Here is a 19,449-nt window from a genome sequence, read left to right as displayed (position 1 = left end):
CTTTGGGTGTCTGTGGTGCCTTCACACATAACCCTATAGAGGTACTCTTGATGAAAGCAAGAATTGGCCTTGTTGTCAAAAATTGAAATGATATGCACCTGTCAAACAGGTGCAGAAAATTTGGTCTTTGGGTGTCTGTGGTGCCTTCACACCATAACCCTATAGAGGTACTCTTGATGAAAGCAAAAATTGGCCTTGTTTTCAAAAATTGAAATGATATGCACCTGTCAAACAGATGCAGAAAAATTGGTCTTTGGGTGTCTGTGGTGTCTTCACACCATAACCCTATAGAGGTACTGGTAATGAAAGCAAGAATTGGCCTTGCTGTCAAAAATTGAAATTATATGCACCTGTCAAACAGGTGAAGAAAAATTGGTCTTTTGGTGTTAATTGTGTCCATGAAACCTATACCAAAAAAAATTTTCCAGGTGAAATCATCACCCACAACAATAGGCAGCTTAGAAGTCTTGCAGAAATTCCACATCCAAAAAAACAATTAATCAGTGACATCAGCATCAGGGGCTTCAGAGCTGCTGGTAATCCAGAACTGATTCATTTTGATAAATGTCAGACGGTCCACAGAGTCTGTGGACAGTTGCATTCTACTATCAGTAACAAAATCTCCAGTGGCACTGAATGCCCATTCGGAAAGCACGCTGGATGCAGGGCAGCCCAGCAGCTCAATTGCATACTGGGCAAGTTCTGGCCAGTGGTCTATTCTTGTGACCCAGTAACCCAGTGGATCGTCAACTGGAAAGATCGCCATCTCTGTTTTCGCCCCTAGATAATCGTCCACCATATAATGCACACGCTGCCAATGGGATGTGGAAGCTGAGATCCCTGGGTGGCAAGGACTAAAGAAATTGTAAAATGCATCACTTAGGCAGCCTCCTTCTCCACCGCTCCTCTCTTGAACAACAGAAGCCTCATAACTAAGTTTTCCACAACACTGTAACCTACCAGAGTAGGGAAAAGCATTAGATAAACTCCTCTTTAAGTGTCCTCAAGAGATTTATTCTTCTGCACCTGTGGGGACGGGATGAGTTTTAAGACTTTCCCCTTGTAACAGGGGTCAAGGAGGGCTGTCAACCAATAGTAATCCTTTTCCTTGATGACACATATTCTTGGGTGTTTTTGCAGGCTTTGAAGCATTAGGGAGCCCATTCACTGCAAGTTTGCGGAGGCATGAGAAGCAGACTCCTCGGGGTCACTGAGGATTACACTCTGGAACTGCCTCCTCCCAGCCACGTACTACTCCCAAGGGTTCTGGGGATGGAAAACCATCTGTTCAGCGTTGACGTATGTCTTCCTCTGCTTCAGCGCCTCCAAAACTGCCAGAATCCTCCTCTTCCCTCTCCTCTTGTGCATTATGTGGCATAGGAAGAGTGGTGTCTGCATAAAGTGGGCCTTGAGAGGAAAGGAAGTCCTCCTGTTCCTACGGCTACTCTGCCTCGGGTGCCCTGTCCATAATGTCACACAGAGTCTGCTCCAACAGGAACACAACATGGATTGTGTCACTGATGCATGTATTGTCACGGCTCACCATCCTTGTGGCCTCCTCGAATGGTGTACAGTATATGGATCCTTTTTCCACAGCCATTGTTGTAGGGAAAAAACGCTGAGCCGCCTGAGGCTGTCATTGTGCCATACTCGCACAGGTCCTCTGCTGCATGTGCAGCCACTGCAGCATTGCCAAAGTCGAGTTCTGCTGGGTATGCATGTCACAAATCAGGCGGTTTACAGGCAGGTGCAATTCCCACTGAATTCCAGCCAACCAAGCACTGGCTGTGTATGTCTGCCTGAAATGGCTACAGACTCTTCTGGCCTGCTTCAGCAGATCTTCCAAACCTGGGTACCTATTTAGGAAATGCTGCACCACCAAATTGAGAATTTGCCAGGCATGGCACATGTGTCATCCTTCAATGTCTAAGGGCGGACAAGAGGTTTGTGCCAATATCGCACACCATCATTCCTGGCTCCAGCTGGTGTTACATGAACCACCTCTGGGCCTGCCCCTGCAGAGCTGCAAGAATCTCTGCTTTGGTGTGGTTCCTGTCCCCTAGACACACCAACTGAAGCACTGCATGGCACCTTTTAGCCTGACTCATTGAATAGCCCCTTGAACGCATAGGGGGCACTTGTGGTTCATTGGAGGAGAGGGTAGAGCTGACAAATCTTGCATCATCACCACTATCTGTATGGAGACTTGGCTGCACAACAAGCTGCAGCACTGAGCCCTGTCCTTCTTCCTACCGAATTTCAAGTAGAGTTACCCAGTGTGCTGTGAACGGAATATATCGCCCAGACCATGTTTGCTGGACCATGTGTCAGCAGTAACGTGGACTTTGCAGCTGTCTGCCTTGCTCAACGATGCCACAACATTGCCTTCCATGTGATGGTAGAGAGCTGGAATGGCCTTACATGAAAAGAAATACCGACTGGGAATCTGCCATTGTGGTACAGCATATTCTGCAAATTCATGGAAGGTGGCAGAATCCACCAGATGGAGAGGCAGAAGTTGTAAAGTCAGCAGCTTTGAAAAGCTTGCATTTAGATGCTAAGCATGTGGGTGGCAGTCACTGTATTTTTTTTCCGCTGCAGCAGATGGGGCAGAGAAATTTGTCGGCTATAGTCAGCTTTACAGCTGGCTGATGTACTGCAAGGACCTGGGACATCCTGTGCTATACCATCATCCCTGTCAGTGGAGGCTGCTGAGAGGTCATGAGGTAAAGCAGGGGTAGACTGAGGTGAGTAAGGAGGACAAACAGAATTGCATCCCTTTTGTGTGGCTTTCAGGTGCTCTTGCCAATGGGCTGAGTGGTGGGAGGTTAAATGCCTTGTCACGCATGTGGTACCCAAATGGCTGGTGTTTTTGCCACGCTTGGCATGCTTGAAGTTTGCAAATTGCAACAGTGTGATTGGCTGAGTGATGTGCTAAAAAAGGCCCCGACACAATTGAGCTGTGGGAAGGGTGACGGGAAATAACAGCTACACAATGTGATGGAATAGGGTGGCTGCTCTCTACTCTTCCATGATGGCTGCCTTTTTGGGCTTGCCCCTCTCTATCTGGCACCCAAGTCACGTCAGTGACCTCCTCATCTCCTCCATCCTCATTAACACTGGAGACAACTTGGCAATACACTGTGGCTGGGGGAACATGACTGCCAATTTGTGTACCAATGTTCTCCCCTCTATGTAGGCTCATGTTCCTACCTTCCTCAACCTCAGAACCAACATCTGAATCAAGTAATGGCTGTGCATCATAAAGGAGCAAGTGGCTGATCCTCTGTTCAAATAACTCAGCTGACTCCTTCATGCTTGATGCTGGGGCTATGGCAGGAATAGCTGTGGACAAGGAGGCACATTTGATTTGACTTAAGTGATGGGCCGGATGTTCGAGTCGAACGTAAGCCGCTGAACACACAAACACCCCGGGCGCTCAGCAGGAATTTCGCCCCCTGACGAGCATCCCATAATGCACTGCTCGATTGCAGTACATTAAGTGCTTGTGATTGGCCAAAGCATGCACCTGACCTGTATGCTTTGGTAAATCACAGCACAATGTCCTGTCAGAGCCATGATTGGGCAAAGGCAGGGTGCCTTTAGCCAAAAAGGGCTCAGGGGCTAAGTCCACACCCCACACTATATAAGGCTGCTTACACAACAGCCCTGTGTAGTGTGTTAGGAGATTAGGAGTGGAGATACGGCAGGTAGTTAGTGGATTGTCAGTTTAGTGCAGTCAGTGAAGTGTAGTGCTGTGCTGATTCTTGTGTAACACAGTGTAGTACAGTCAATGTAGTACTGTGCTGTGATTCTTGTGTAACAAAAGTGTAATGGTGCCACTGAAGTGTATAGAACACGTCTGTGTCACCCCACTGATTACATTTTTTTTTCATTGATATATATATACTGTATATTTTTTGCAGCATCAGGTTCTGTTGCTGCAATATTAGTACTCCCTCATCTCCGCTTCCTCTATGGCCTCTTCTGCTAAATTGTCCTCTGAACCAGCAGTGCTCCCTAAGCGTTTAAGGGGCTAAGCAAGCAGTCATGCTAAAAGATGCCATGCAGTGCTTCAGTTCTGTCTAGGGGACAGGAACCACACTGGCGCAGATATTCTGTCATTTCTGCAGGGGCAGGCTCAGAGGTGGTTAACAACATGGCAGCTTTAGCAAGGAATGGTTGTATGGGACAATGGCACCAACCTTCTCTCCGCCCTCTGACAGGGACACTTGACACATGCTCCATGCTTGGCACATGTTCTGAATTTGGTGGTTAAGGGTTTCATGAACAGGTACCCGGGCTTACAAGATCTTCTGAGGCAGGCCAGAATGTCTGTGGCCATTTCCAGCGGTCATTCAATGCTAGTGCTTGGTTGGCTGACATTCAAGGGGAATTCAACCCGCCCACCAACAGCCTAATTTGTGACATGCCCACCAGGTGGAACTAAACAATGCTGCAGTGACTGCACATGCAGCAGAGGGCCATCAATGAGTACCTGTGTGAGTAGGGCACAAAGACAGGCTCAGGGGAGCTTGGCTTCTTTTTGCCACGCCAATGCTTGCTGATAAAGGATGTATTTACCATCCTGTCACCATTTGAGGAGGCCACAAGAATGGTGAGCCGCGACGATGCATGCATAAGTGACACTATCCCTCTAGTCTTCCTGTGGAATCATGGACAGGGTACTTGAGGCAGAACAGCAGGAGAAAGAGGAGGACTTCCTTTCCTCACAAGGCCCCCTTTAGGCAGATACCATTCCTGCGGGGCCGCAAAACACACAGGAGGAAGAGGAGGAGGATTGTGGCAGCATGGATGTAGAGGATAACATACAGCAGTCCTCAAGGGATGATTTTCATTCCCCAGAAATCCCAGGAGTTGTAGGTGGCTGGGGAGAGGTTGCTCCTGACTATGTCATCCTTAGTGACTCAGAATCTCATGCCTCCTCAAACTTATGCTGCATGGGCCCCCTGATTCTGCAAAGCCTGCAAAAGGACCTAAGCATTCGTGGTATCAAGGAGAGGGATCATTGCTGGTTGGCAACCCTTCTTGATCAACGTTACAAGGGTAAAGTTGCAGAGCACATCTTGCCTTTGCAGAGGGAGCAAAGGATAAAACATCTTGAGGACGCCTTGATTAAAAATTTGTGTAACACCTTTCCAGACACTGGAAGGTTACCACTTCCTGGACAACGTGTTTCTGAGGCTTCGTTCGGTCAAAGGAGGAGCAGTGGAGAAGGCGGCCAGCCAACCGATACCTTTAAACAATTCTTTAGTCCTCCTAGTCCAGGGCTATTAGGTTTAAGCAACCATCAGCAGCGTCTGCATTAAATGGTGCAGGATTATCTAGGGGTGAGAGCACACCTGGAGACCTTTCCAACTGAGCATCCACTGGGTTCTTGGGCCATGAGGATGGACCACTGGCCAGAACTTGCTCAATATGCAATCAAGCTACTGGCCTATCTTGCTTCCAGCATGCTTTCCAAACAGAGTGCGTCTGTTCACAGACTCCATTTACTGGCTGATATTTATCAAAATGAACCAGTCCTGGATCAACGGCAGCTATCAAGCCCCTGATGCTGATGTAACTAATTGAGTTTGCTAGGGATCTAGGATCCCGTGTAGACTGCCTATGCTGCCCTTTTCTATTCCTGAATCTTGATTATGTTAGCTTCCAACAATGTTTTTGGTTTAGGGACCAACCAACACCCAAGGCCCAATTTTTCTGCACCTGTATAACAGGTGCATGTCATTTTATTTTTTCCCCTAATTTTTAACTGTAGAGCCCATTCCTGCACCCAGTAAGAGTTCCTGTGAGGGGTTACAGTGTTTAGGCACCACCAACACCCAAGGCCCAATTTTTCTGCACCTGTTTGACAGGTGCATGTAATTTCAGTTTTTCTCTATCTAATTTTTAACAGCAGGGCCCATTCCTGTGCCCAGCAAGAGTAACTGTGAGGGATTACAGTGTTTAGGCACCCCATACACCCAAGGCCCTTTTAGTCTGGTATAGATTTGATGGGGAACTCCACGCCAAAATTTTTAAGAAAAAGCGGCGTGGGGTCCCCCGAAAATATATACCAGGCCTTTCGAGACTGGTATAGATTTTTAAGGAACCTCCACGCCAAAATAAAAAAAAAATACGTCTGGTCCCCCCCAAAATCCATACCAGACCCTTTTTCAAGCATGCAGCCTGGCAGGCCAGGAAATGGGGGGGGGTGAGCGAGCACCCCCCCAAACCATACCAGGCCGCTTGCCCTCAACATGGGAAGGGTGCTTTGGGGCGCCCCCCAAAGTACCTTGTCCCCATGTTGATGGGGACAAGGGCCTCTTCCCGACAACCCTTGGCTGTGGTTTTGGGGGTCTGCAGGTGGGGGGCTTATCAGAACCTGGAAGCCCCCTTTAACATGGGGCCCCCAGATCCTGCCCTCCCCTATGTGAATGGGTATCAGGTACATCATACCCCTACCCATTCACCATAAAAAGTGTACAAAAAAATAAACACACAAGACAGTTTTTGACAAGTCCTTTATTTTAAAAAAAAAATAGTGTCCCCCGGTGTAAATCCATCGGCAATCACGTCGCCCGCCGCACTCGCCGACCCAAAAAAAGAAAGAAAAAGCTCCATTCTCAGTGAACGCTTCCCACGGACCGCGTATTTGCGGTTTGACAGTTTTTATATAGGGAATACTGGACATCACTGACCCAGCATGCACCAGTCCATGATGTCATCGGCATGGCTCCGCCCATTCACTATATAACAACTGTCAAACAGCTAAAGAGGGCTTCCAAATTCCGATAAGCCCCCCACCCACAGACCCCAACAACCGTAGCCCAGGGTTGTCTGGAAGAGGCTACATGGTGACAGGGTGCTCTGGGGTGGGGGGCAGAGCCCCTCCTGCCCCAGAGCACCCCCCTCATGTTGATGGCATGTGCCCTGGTATGGTTTGCTCACTTCCCCCCCCTTTCCTGACCTGCCAGGCTGCATGCTCAGATAAGGGTCTGGTATGGATTTTGGGGGGGACCCTACGCCGTTTTTTTTAAATGTTGCTGAAGGACCAGGTATGGATAGAGGGGGGGGGGGTGATGGCTCCATGCCGTTTTTTTTTTTACCTGTATTACATCATTTATATTACTGGGAGCCGAAAATACATTACAGCCACAAGCAAGTTTAAATGGCATTTTTTCCTTTAGAAATGTCAGTATTGCTGCAGCAGACTCCATACATCGTACAGATGCGCCACTTTACAGGCAGACTAAGGGGACCCCCCCCCCCCCGGCACTATATTTAAAGGCATTTTTCATGTTTATTGTTTCACTTTAAGCATCATTAAATTTCACTGCTCCTTTTAAAAAAAAAGATGTTTGCATTGATACATGTCTCCTAGGGAAGTACGCAGGTCCCCATATGATTCTGACAGCATTAACTTGCATATAAGCTTTTAAAATGAGGACTTTTGATTTTTCATGTTTGTGCCCCATAGACTTTAACAGTGTTGGCATGTTCAGCCCATCCCTACTGATATTGTACACTGACAATAGATCAAAATAGCACACTATAGCACACTAACTCTCTAGTAGCAATGAACAGAGCCCTGTTCTATCTCTCTCCACGCCGATATCACACTACAAATGGGTGCTATTAAAAGAATACTTTTATAGTGTAGGGTGGGACTAAGAGCAATGAGCCATGATTGGATAGAGTCATCATTACTTTCTCCAATCATGGCTCTGACAGTGCTCTGTGCCCTGATTGGGCAAAGCTTTCATTGCTTCAGCCAATCAGGGCTTCCAATGCACTGTGCGGCGGCGCAGTGCATTGTGCTCATTTGGCGGACTGAACAAACAGTCAAATGCCCCGATAATGTAGGTGTTTGTCGAACGGGCAAACAGCCAATGTTTGGCCCGAACTCATGCTCGAGCCGAACCGTTTGCCCATCCCTAGTAGTCATTTCTTTTTCATTATTTTAGTTTTGGGTACAGTAGGGAATGCAGCAAAATTTGGATGTTTAATGTGCACATCAAACAAGAACCACATTGTATACATTGAACAATCAGGTAAATACAGTATCTCACAAAAGTGAGTACACCCCTCTTATTTTTGTAAATATTTTATTATATCTTTTCATGTGACAACATTGAAGAAATGACCCTTTGATTCAATGTAAAGTAGTGAGTGTACAGCTTGTATAACAGTGTAAATTTGCTGTCCCCTCAAAATAACTCAAAACACAGCCATTATTGTCCAAACCGCTGGCAACAAAAGTGAGTACACCCCTAAATGAAAATGTCCAAATCGGGCCCAAAGTGTCAATATCTTGTGTGAACACCAATATTTTCCAGCACTGCCTTATTCCTCTTGGGCATGGAGTTCACCAGATCTTCACAAGTTGCCACTGGAGTTCTCTTCCACTCCTCCATGACAACATCACAGAGCTGGTGGATGTTAGAGACCTTGCGCTCCTCCACCTTCCATTTGAGGATGCCCCACAGATGCTCAATAAGGTTTAGGTCTGGAGACATGCTTGGCCAGTCCATCACCTTTACCCTCAGATTTATTAGCAAGGCAGTGATCGACCTGGAGGTGTGTTTGGGGTCGTTATCGTGTTGGAATACTGCCCTGCGGCCCAGTCTCTGAAGGGAGGGGATCATGCTCTGTTTCAGTATGTCACAGTACATGTTGCCGTTGATGGTTCCCTCAATGAACTGTAGCTCCCCACCTGGTTGTTGCCACACACGCTTGGCACTATCTGAACCAAATAAGTTTATCTTGGTCTCATCAGACCACAGGACATGGTTCCAGTAATCCATGTCCTTAGTCTTCTTGTCTTCAGCAAACTATTTGTGGGCTTTCTTGTGCATCATCTTTAGAAGAGGCTTCCTTCTGGGAAGACAGCCATGCAGACCAATTTGATGCAGTGTGCAGCGCATGGTCGGAGCACTGACAGGTTGACCCCCCACCCCTTCAACCTCTGCAGCAATGCTGGCAGCACTAATACATCTATTTCCCAAAGACAACCTCTGAATATGATGCTGAGCATGTGTTCTCGACTTCTTTAGTCGACCATGGCGAGGCATGTTCTGAGTGGAACCTGTCCTGTTAAACCACTGTATGGTCTTGGCCACTGTGCTGCAGCTCAGTTTCAGGGTCTTGGCAATCTTCTTATAGCCTAGGCCATCTTTATGTAGAGCAACAATTCTTTCTTTTAGATCCTCAGACAGTTCTTGCCATGAGGTGCCATGTTCACCTTCCAGTGACTAGAATGAGAGAGTGAGAGCGATAACACCTAATTTAACACACCTGCTACCCATTCACACCTGAGACCTTGTAACTCTATCGAGTCATATGACACTGGGGAGGGAAAATGGCTATTTGGGCCCAATTTGGACACCTTCAATTAGGGGTGTACTCACTTTTGTTGCCAGCAGTTTAGACATTAATGGCTGTGTGTTGAGTTATTTTGAGGGGACAGCAAATTTACACTTTTATACAAGCTGTACACTCACTACTTTACATTGTAGCAAAAGTTTCATTTCTTCAGTGTTGTCACATGAAAAGATATAATAAAATATTTACAAAAATGTGAGGGGTGCACTCATTTTTGTGAGATACTGTATATGTAAAAGAATCATAAGAAATGCAACATAAACTGGATTGTAATGAGGCAAATGCAGAAGCTCTAAACCACCTGCTTCCTAGTTGCTAACTTCATACCTTCAGTATGTCTCACTCTATTTGTCCAACACCAGTCCTTGCCCATTCACCATCGAAGGGATTTTTGTGAACATATAAGCAGCTATTTTTATATTATCTGTATTTAGCTTCTAGAATAAAGGGTATGCTGAGGATTTTTTGCAGCGAACCATTGAGGAGATCTCAAATGTGAATCAAGAATCCTTGTTGATTTTTTCATTTGAGTGGGCTTGCATTACCTAATTTTCTGATCAATATACGAAGATTGAAAAGTTGATTCCGAAATAATGGAATATTATTAAAAATGATAAGATTCTGGGCCCATATTTACCTGCCTTCTAAATTTTTGAAAAGGTCATACGCTGGGAGATAAAATTGCCCCTAATTTGCTGGAAAGGCCAGCTCGTCCTATCTTTTTTGAGATCCTTTACTGCGGCAGTCGGCCCCGGCCAGGCAGAGTGACGTAGGTCTACGTCGCTCGCCTGTCACTCCTTCCAGAGCCAATAGCGGGCGGGCGCGCGCCCGCTGAGGCGCGCGCCCGCCTCGGCACGTTCACGGAGGAGTGCGGGAGTGTGACTGGCGGACCCGATGTCCGCCGGTCACACTACGATCGCCGGTACAGCGGGAGAAAGACAGAGCGGCTTATGTAAACAAGTCGCCTGTCAGTTCTCCCTGTGTAAAAGTGAAGATCAGACAGTTCTACTATGTAGAACTGTTGATCTTTGTTTTTACACTAGTAGACCTGTCCCTGCACAGTTAGAATCACGCCCCTAGGACACACTTAACCCCTCCCTGTCCAATACTGTTAACCCCTTCCCTGCCAGTGTCATTTTTGCAGTAACAGTGCATATATATAGCACTGATTACTGCAGTAATGTCACTGGTACCCCCAAAAGTGTCAAAAATGTCAGTCAAGGGTCCGATCTGTCCGCCGCAATGTCGCAGTACCGCAAAAAAAATCGCAGATCGCCGCCATTACTCGTTAAAAAAAAAACACCAAAAATGACAAAAATCTTTCCCTTTGTTAGTAAACGCGATAACTTTTGCGCAAACCAATCAAAATATGCTTTTTGCTATTTTTTTTACCAAACATAGGTAGCGTAAAACAAATTGGCCGAAAATTTTAAAAAATTTTGATTTTTACATTTTTTTTGGGGGGAATTTCATATAAAAAAAAGTGAAAAATATTGTTGTTTTTGCAAAAATTACGCTCTTTTTTTGTTTATAGCGCGTGATCAAAAAATCGCACAGGTGATCAAATACCACCAAAAGAAAGCTCTGTTTGTGGGAAAAAAAAGGACGTGAAATTCGTTTAGGTACAGCGTCGCACGACCGCGCAATTGTCCGTTAAAGTCACGCAGTAAAAAATCGCAAAAAAACCCCTGGTCTTTTAGCAGGAAAATCCTCCGGTGGTAAAGTGGTTAAAGATTTCTACCCGATAGGTGCAACATTTTTAAGACCATAGGATCTAATAGTTTATGGACAAGAATTTTTGTTTCCCAGCCTACACAGAAAATGTATAAATTAAAGAATTTATAACCTGTTATACTAGGGGGGTCGTGTATCTCCTGGAGTGACTCCAGGTGAGAATAGGAGAACACTATGGAGGGGCTTTAAGAGACACAGGCTTTCTAGACATTTTTCACAGTGTCACAAAAGGGATCTCTCTGTGTTGAAGGTTGTAGGCATTGAAAAACACATTCCCATTGGTGTAGTAATAAAATAGGGGAAACCACTCAACAAGAAACCCATATATATAACGGAGCGATCACAAATGGCTTCCTGTCAACTGTAGACTTGGGTTACCAGAAAATGTGTAAGGCAGAGCCGAATCGTGATATTACTGCGCACTGTAGGGCGGCAATGCTGATTTCATGTTTAGACTTGTAACTGTTCACGAGTACCGTATTTTTAAATAAAGCTCGCTGTTTGGTTTGTGGTTTGTTTTAATTTGAGTGATATAAGCCATCCTTCCATGATGATTTATTGGAGCCAGGAAGTGTGCCAGATGTTATCCATTGGGGGCCAGGTTGCTGCCAGAGAGATCACTTGGTCTTTATGCTACAGTATATCAACCTCTTATACTCCTATAATCTGAAGGTTAAATCTTTTGGCATGGGTGGAGGTGGTGATACACATGGAGGTGCAGATATAAAATAAGAGATCAGAGCATTGGTTTATTTCACATGTCAAGAATTTAGATGGATTTTTATTTATTTATCTATTTATTTATCTATTTATTGACTTATGCAATGACACACCCATGAGCACTTTATGATTTAAGATAATGTTTTTTTACATATGAATTAGGTGATATTAATTGCACATGATCATTTTTTAGTATGTGAGTTTGTTACTTATTGCACAAGTCTTTTTATGGGTATTGATTATTTAAAGACACAGTTCGCTTTTTTTGTTTTAATGGAGAAGTACAGCCGAAGCTCGTTTGGCTATTGTTCTCCTATGGATCACAGTAGTGCAGTTTGTTTAGCACTCCATTGACCCTTTTTCAGAAGAGAGCGGGCTACAGTCCACTCTCTGCTGATGTCACATAAGTTGGTCCAGGCTCTGCGTCATCACAACCATGGAGTCAGGATCCGCCATATCCCTGGACTGACTACGGGCTCAGCCTCTCAGCAAGCCATTGAGAGGCTGAGCTGGATACTTTGCTCCCTCCATAGCCCAGCGCTCCAGTGAGTGAGGAGGGGGCAGAGCAGTACTGACTGACAGTAAGCAGCTCTCTGCTCACGGAGCTGTGAGAACCGAGCAATTGGTGGTATTCGAATCTCTCAGTTCTCAGTGTAGAGGTGTCGGGGGACAGATGCAGCATTATTTTGCCCAAAAAATGCCCAATAAACGCCTGCAACAACACACCTGGGCGTTTTTGTTGCAGGCATTTATTGGGCATTTTTTGGGCGTCTTTGGAGGCAGGCATGACATCTGAACTTCTGTATAGGGTTATATACACACACACACACATATATGTATATATACACATACACACATATAGGTGTGAAAGTAGCGGAACCCCATCCCTGCGCTAATGAAATTATTTGCAGGGATGGGGTTCTGCTCCTATCACACCTGTATGTGTATATATACATATATGTGTGTGTGTATATATACCCCTATACAAAAGTTCAGATGTTATGCCTGCCTCCAAAGACGCCCAAAAAATGCCCAATAAACGCCTGCAACAACACACCTGGGCGTTTTTGTTGCAGGCGTTTATTGGGCATTTTTTGGGCGTCTTTGGAGGCAGGCATGATATCTGAACTCCTGTATAGGGGTATATATACACACACACATATATGTATATATACACATACACACATATAGGTGTGAAAGTAGCGGAACCCCATCCCTGCGCTAATAAAAATTCGAAGAAAAATGATCTTTTTTTTCTGGTTCTGGACATGCTACAGAGCTTGACAAACTTCACAGGTACACTTTTTAGACCCCCCAGACACTAAATCCAAAGAAATCTCTTTTTTTTTCCCAATAATTTTTACAATAATTGGCTCTCTATCAAAAAACAAAAATTTTTAAGAACTTTTTTTTGTGTGATTAATAGTCCCTGGGGCATGACCCAGAACCCTAGGCACTTTTTAGGGGCATTTATTGGGTTTTAGGGCTTCAAAATGGTGTTTTTTGATTACCAAAGTTCAGGTCCCATTGATTTCAATGGGGCTCTGGAATCCGGACCCAAACTTTTCGGGAAGTTCGGGTGTTCTGGTCGAACCGAACTTTTCAAAAGTTCGATCATCCCTAGTTATAAAGTCTCAAAAGAAATCATACGAGCAGTATCCTACAAAAGAAGTGTCATTGTGATCACTCTCTGGCAGCCAGTGTCTTCTACCTCCGCTTGTTCCAACACTGCATCTTCCTGGTTGTGTCTTTGGTTGCGTGTGCATCGTTGCACCGCTTCCGCCGATCGCATCTAGTACTCTGTTCTTCCCTCACCTCTCTGTATCCTCAAATTGACTTCTGGTATGCCGGAGGCGTTGCCTGGATATGTGACGCATGCGGCTGTAGCTCTGCTATTACTGTTGGTGTTTTGCCACAGTTTTGGTCTCCCCGGCCATCCGTAATTTGCACCCTGTGCAATACGGTATTTAACCAGCTAACATCTGATACGTCCCGCTGCGCTTCCGGTCCAGGTCATTTGTGCATCTCAACTTTTCTGTCTTCCCTGCAAGGCACTTTGGAGCTATTTTTGCTTTCTACTCTGTGGCAGGTATGTCCTATACTTTCACCTATGTAATAGTTTGCACCCTGTTACCCAGTTTCATCAGCCTATTTGCATTTTAATCTTTATTTTTTATTTTTCCTATTTTTTTCTATTCTTATTTTTATTTTTGTATTGGTGTGGCTCTCTCTACTGGGTTTATTATTTTTATTTATTTATTTATATTTATTTTTATTTGTACTTTCAGTTTAATAATCCCCCTTTTTATCTCTTTGCGATATCTTCTTTATTTATTCACCCATGTTATACCTATTGCTTGATATAGACTTTATATAAGCAGCAATATCCTTCTACATGTACAGAATCTATCCACCCATATGGTGTGGATATTTGCATTTACTCTTGTGCACTAAAAACCAGTATTATAGCATTGAAATTTGCATGCATATTTCATAACAGCTATACATTTTTTCCATTAAAAAACCCCTCTTTTTTCAGTTTAGGATACTTTTCAAACCAAGCAGTGGTTTTGGGCCCTATACTTTTCCAGCCCAGGTTGGTGGTCTCGTTGGTTCTCTCTGCAAGTTTTTCCCCCTCCCCCCCTTCCTTGGGGGCCATCACTGGGATTATGACATTCCAACTTCCCACCCATCAGAGACCGGACAGCACACACATGATTTTATTTTATGGCTATTTGTAACTGACTCATCATCTTTATGTAAGTAACCAATTGTACTATCAAGGCTTTCAAGATATATATATTTTTTTAAATATTTTGTCTGTATTAAGGTTTTTGTCTCAGTAAGGTTATATCTAGACCACTGTTCCTGATCTTTGCTGACAGTATTAGGACAGGAAATGTACCAGGGGAGTGGAGGAAAGCAAACGTGATTCCGATATTCAAAAAGGGTCAGAGGCATATCCTGGGAAATTATAGGCCTGTCAGTCTGACATCAATAGTATGTAAACTTCTGGAGGGGATGATAAGGGACTATATCGTAGAGTTTGCTAAAGACAACAGCACCATCAGCAGTAACCAGCACGGGTTTACAAATGGGCGTTCTTGTCAAACCAATCTCTTAACATTCTACGAGGAGGTGAGCTGTGAGCTAGATAGGGGCAGATCAGTGGATGTGGTGTACTTAGATTTCGCTAAGGCGTTTGATACAGTTCCCCATAAGCGCTTAATTTATAAAATAAGGTCTGCAAGTATCGACAGCAGGGTTTGCTCTTGGATACAGAACTGGCTAAAAGGGCGTGTCCAAAGGGTGGTAATAAACAGCGCATACTCAGACTGGTCCGAGGTGGTAAGCGGGGTTCCCCAAGGCTTAGTCCTGGGACCAACCTTGTTCAATTTATTCATAAACAGCATTGAGGACGGGATCAGTAGTTCGATATCAGTTTTTGCAGATGACACAAAATCGGCCAGGGCAATAACTGCACAGCATGAAGCAGATATCCTACAGGATGACCTGGACAAAATAACGGAGTGGGCAACGACTTGGCAAATGAGGTTTAACGTGGAGAAGTGTAAGGTTTTGCACTTGGGGACTAGAAACATAAAAGCACAATACACGTTAGGAGGGGAACCCTTGGGGGAATCAAAAATGGAGAAAGATCTGGGAGTCTTGGTTGATGATAGACTAGGCAATAGCATGTAATGTCAAGCGGCAGCTGCCAAAGCCAGCAGAATATTAGCATGCATAAAGAAAGGGATGTATTCCAGAGATAAGTCTATAATCCTTCCACTTTATAAAACTCTGGTCCGACCGCATCTGGAGTATTCTGTCCAGTTCTGGTCACCAGTCCTCAGGAGGGATGTGTTGGAGCTGGAGAGAGTCCAGAGAAGGGCAACTAAACTAAGTAGGGGATTGGAGGACCTTAATTATGAAGAGCGTCTGCAATTGCTTGATTTATTCTCCCTGGAGAAGAGACACCTGAGGGGGGACATGATAGCAATTTTTAAATATCTCAATGGGGATCTCAGCTTAGAAAAAAAGCTGTTTCAGGCGAAGGGATTGCATGAGGACTCGCGGGCATACAATGCGATTAGAGGGGAAGCGTTTTAACCTCAGGCAACGTGGGGGTTCTTTACTGTTAGGGCTACAAGATTGTGGAATTCTCTACCACAAGAGGTGGTTTCTGCAGGTAGTATGGTGGCTTTCAAAAGACTCTTAGACGTACATCTCAAGGAACAGAACATTCAGGGCTATGTGAGATGATTGCAGCCACACACACCTACACAGGTTGAACTGGATGGACTATTGTCTTTATTCAATCTCACCTACTATGTAACTATGTAACTATATGTAATTATTTCTGTGCTTTACTCTGCCTCTTTTTTCCATTAGAGGTACTCTGCACTCTACTAAGTGTATACAACACCCCTGAAGATGGATAAATATCCAGAAACCCATCGGGTGTAACAAGCTTATGGTTCACTTCTCTATTGTCTGAATGTACTTAGTTACCTACATGATGTTGTCATTTTAGGGCTAGCCACCCATGTCTATGTAATTATTATCTTTTTCTGTGTCTTTTTTATCTTTGTATAATAAAATTTGGAATTTTTTATCTAAACATACCTTCTTTCATTGCTTGTATAGCAGTGGTTCATTGTGTTAGACCTTAAAAGTCCCATTTGGGGGTTTCCTCTTTTCTCTATATTTATGGGATGTGGTCTCAGTAATGCTCCTTACTCCTCCAACCAGCCCTTTACACTTTTTCAGGTACAGGACTCAGCAGTGATGTAAGGGTCAGAAGAACCATCATGAGACATAGGTATTTGACACACCCAGAAGAATTGACTGAAAGGTGCACTGACAGAGGTTGCAGCACTGGCCTGGAGAGGAAGGAGACAGGAACAGTTAGCGAGGTATGTATAATGACAGAGTGCACATTTTTTAGATAAGGACAGAGGCTAAGAGTAATAGCTCTAAAACTGAACAGTGGGCAGTGGCGTACCAAGGGGGCAGCCCGCCTCGGGTGCCATGCACTGGGGGGTGTCAGCCGGTGTCCTGCCCGGCGTGTTCTGACAGATCCCATAGCTCAGTGTGAAGGCAGCTGCAGTGGCAGCTCCTTCAGTCCGTGCTGCTATCGGGGGCGGAGCTGTGGTGGGAAGAAGGGGGCGGAGCCTCAGCGGGAAGAAGGGGACTGGGCCTCGGCAGGAAGAAGGTGAGTGCCCATTGCCCAAGTGTGTGTGCTGCATAGGAGGGGGATGGGGCAGCCGCATATAGAGGAATTCATCTTTCCATATTCTTCCTGCAGCTGCTGAATAACTGATTCTCCTCCTCTCCTTCCTGCAGGAAGAATAGGGAAAGATCAATTCATCTATATGTAGCTGCCCCATCTCCCTCCTATACAACTTCTTTTGCTGGCTCCCCAGTGCTCTTAACCCCCCCTCCAGTGCTCTTAATCCCCCCACCCTCAGTGCTCTTAACCCCCCCAGTGCACTAGACCCCCCCTGTTCTTTAGCCCCCCCCATGCTCTTCAGATCCCCACAGTGCTTTTCTTCTCCCTCCCCCCTATGCTCCCTGCCCCCCCCAGTGCTCTCCCCCCCTGGTTTTTCCTGCTCGCCCCCCAAGTGCTCCCTGTGCCCCCCCAGTGCTCTCCACCCCCTGCGCCTTCCAACCCCCCTACAATGCTTTCCAAACCCCCTCTTAATTCTCTCCAGTCCCCCCCCACCATGCCCTTCGGCTCCTCCAGTGCTCACTGCTTCACCTGTGCTCTCCAGCCCCCCTAGTGCTCTTCTATCTTCTATCATGTCCTCAGTCTCTGACCATCTCCTGTATCATGTCCTCAGTCTCTGACCATCTCCTGTATCATGTCTGCAGTCTCTGACCATCTCCTGTATCAGGTCTGCAGTCTCTGACCATCTCCTGCATTATGTCTGCAGTCTCTGACCATCTCCTGTATCACGTCTGCAGTCTCTGACCATCTACTGTATCATGTCTGCAGTCTCTGACCATCTCCCGTATCACGTCTGCAGTCTCTGACCATCTCTTGTATCACGTCTGCAGTCTCTGACCATCTCCTGTATCACTTCTGCAGTCTCTGACCATCTCCTGTATCATGTCTGCAATCTCTGACCTTCTACTGTATCATGTCCTCAGTCTCTGACCAACTACTGTATCATGTCTGCAGTCTCTGAGCAAATTTTTGTGGGTGTTTTTACATTTTAAAGTTGGGGGGGGGGGGGGGTGCCAGATATAGGATCCGCCCCAGATGCCAAATGCTCTAGGTATGCCACTGACAGTGGGGTACCACATTTGGTATGTGCTAATCCCTTGGTACCAAGCAGTTGTTAAAATGTTTCTAAAAATTATAAAACTTTTATTTTTTTTTCTTTCACTTCTTTCTCCTCCTCTTTTCTTTCCTTTGACAACCTTCTCCTGTTCATATTCTGGCATTAATATGAAGTTATGCAGTTTACTGTGTGTGTGCTAAACTCATGCTAATAATACAAGTCACAAAAATGTTTTTGGATATGATACAGTGCCTTGCGAAAGTATTCGGCCCCCTTGAACTTTGCGAACTTTTGCCACATTTCAGGCTTCAAACATAAAGATATAAAACTGTAATTTTTTGTAAAGAATCAACAACAAGTGGGACACAATCATGAAGTGGAAAGAAATTTATTGCATATTTCAAACTTTGTTAACAAATAAAAAACTGAAAAATTGGGCGTGCAAAATTATTCAGCCCCTTTACTTTCAGTGCAGCAAACTCTCTCCAGAAGTTCAGTGAGGATCTCTGAATGATCCAATGTTGACCTAAATGACTAATGATGATAAATAGAATCCACCTGTGTGTAATCAAGTCTCCGTATAAATGCACCTGCACTGTGATAGTCTCAGAGGTCCATTTAAAGCGCAGAGAGCATCATGAAGAACAAGGAACACACTAGGCAGGTCTGTGATACTATTTAAAGCCCGATTTGGATACAAAAAGATTTCCCAAGCTTTAAACATCCCAAGGAACACTGTGCAAGCGATAATATTGAAATGGAAGGAGCATCAGACCACTGCAAATCTACGAAGACCTGGCCGTCCCTCTAAACTTTCAGCTCATACAAGGAGAAGACTGATCAGAGATGCAGCCAAGAGGCCCATGATCCCTTTGGATGAACTGCAGAGATCTACAGCTGAGGTGGGAGACTCTGTCCATAGGATAACAATCAGTCGTATACTGCACAAATCTGGCCTTTATGGAAGAGTGGCAAGAAGAAAGCCATTTCTTAAAGATATCCATAAAAAGTGTCATTTAAGGTTTGCCACAAGCCACCTGGGAGACACACCAAACATGTGGAAGAAGGTGCTCTCGTCAGATGAAACCAAAATTGAACTTTTTGGCAACAATGCAAAATGTTATGTTCGGCGTAAAAGCAACACAGCTCATCACCCTGAACACACCATCCCCACTGTCAAACATGGTGGTGGTGGCAGCATCATGGTTTGGGCCTGCTTTTCTTCAGCAGGGACAGGGAAGATGGATAAAATTGATGGGAAGATGGATGAAGCCAAATACAGGAACATTCTGGAAGAAAACCTGATGGAGTCTGCAAAAGA

The sequence above is a fragment of the Pelophylax lessonae genome (genome assembly GCF_965119305.1).
Source record: "Pelophylax lessonae genome assembly, chromosome: 1".
Taxonomy (NCBI): Eukaryota; Metazoa; Chordata; class Amphibia; order Anura; family Ranidae; genus Pelophylax; species Pelophylax lessonae.
The sequence above is the reverse complement of the archived record's forward strand: the minus strand, read 5'-3'. Positions refer to the sequence as shown.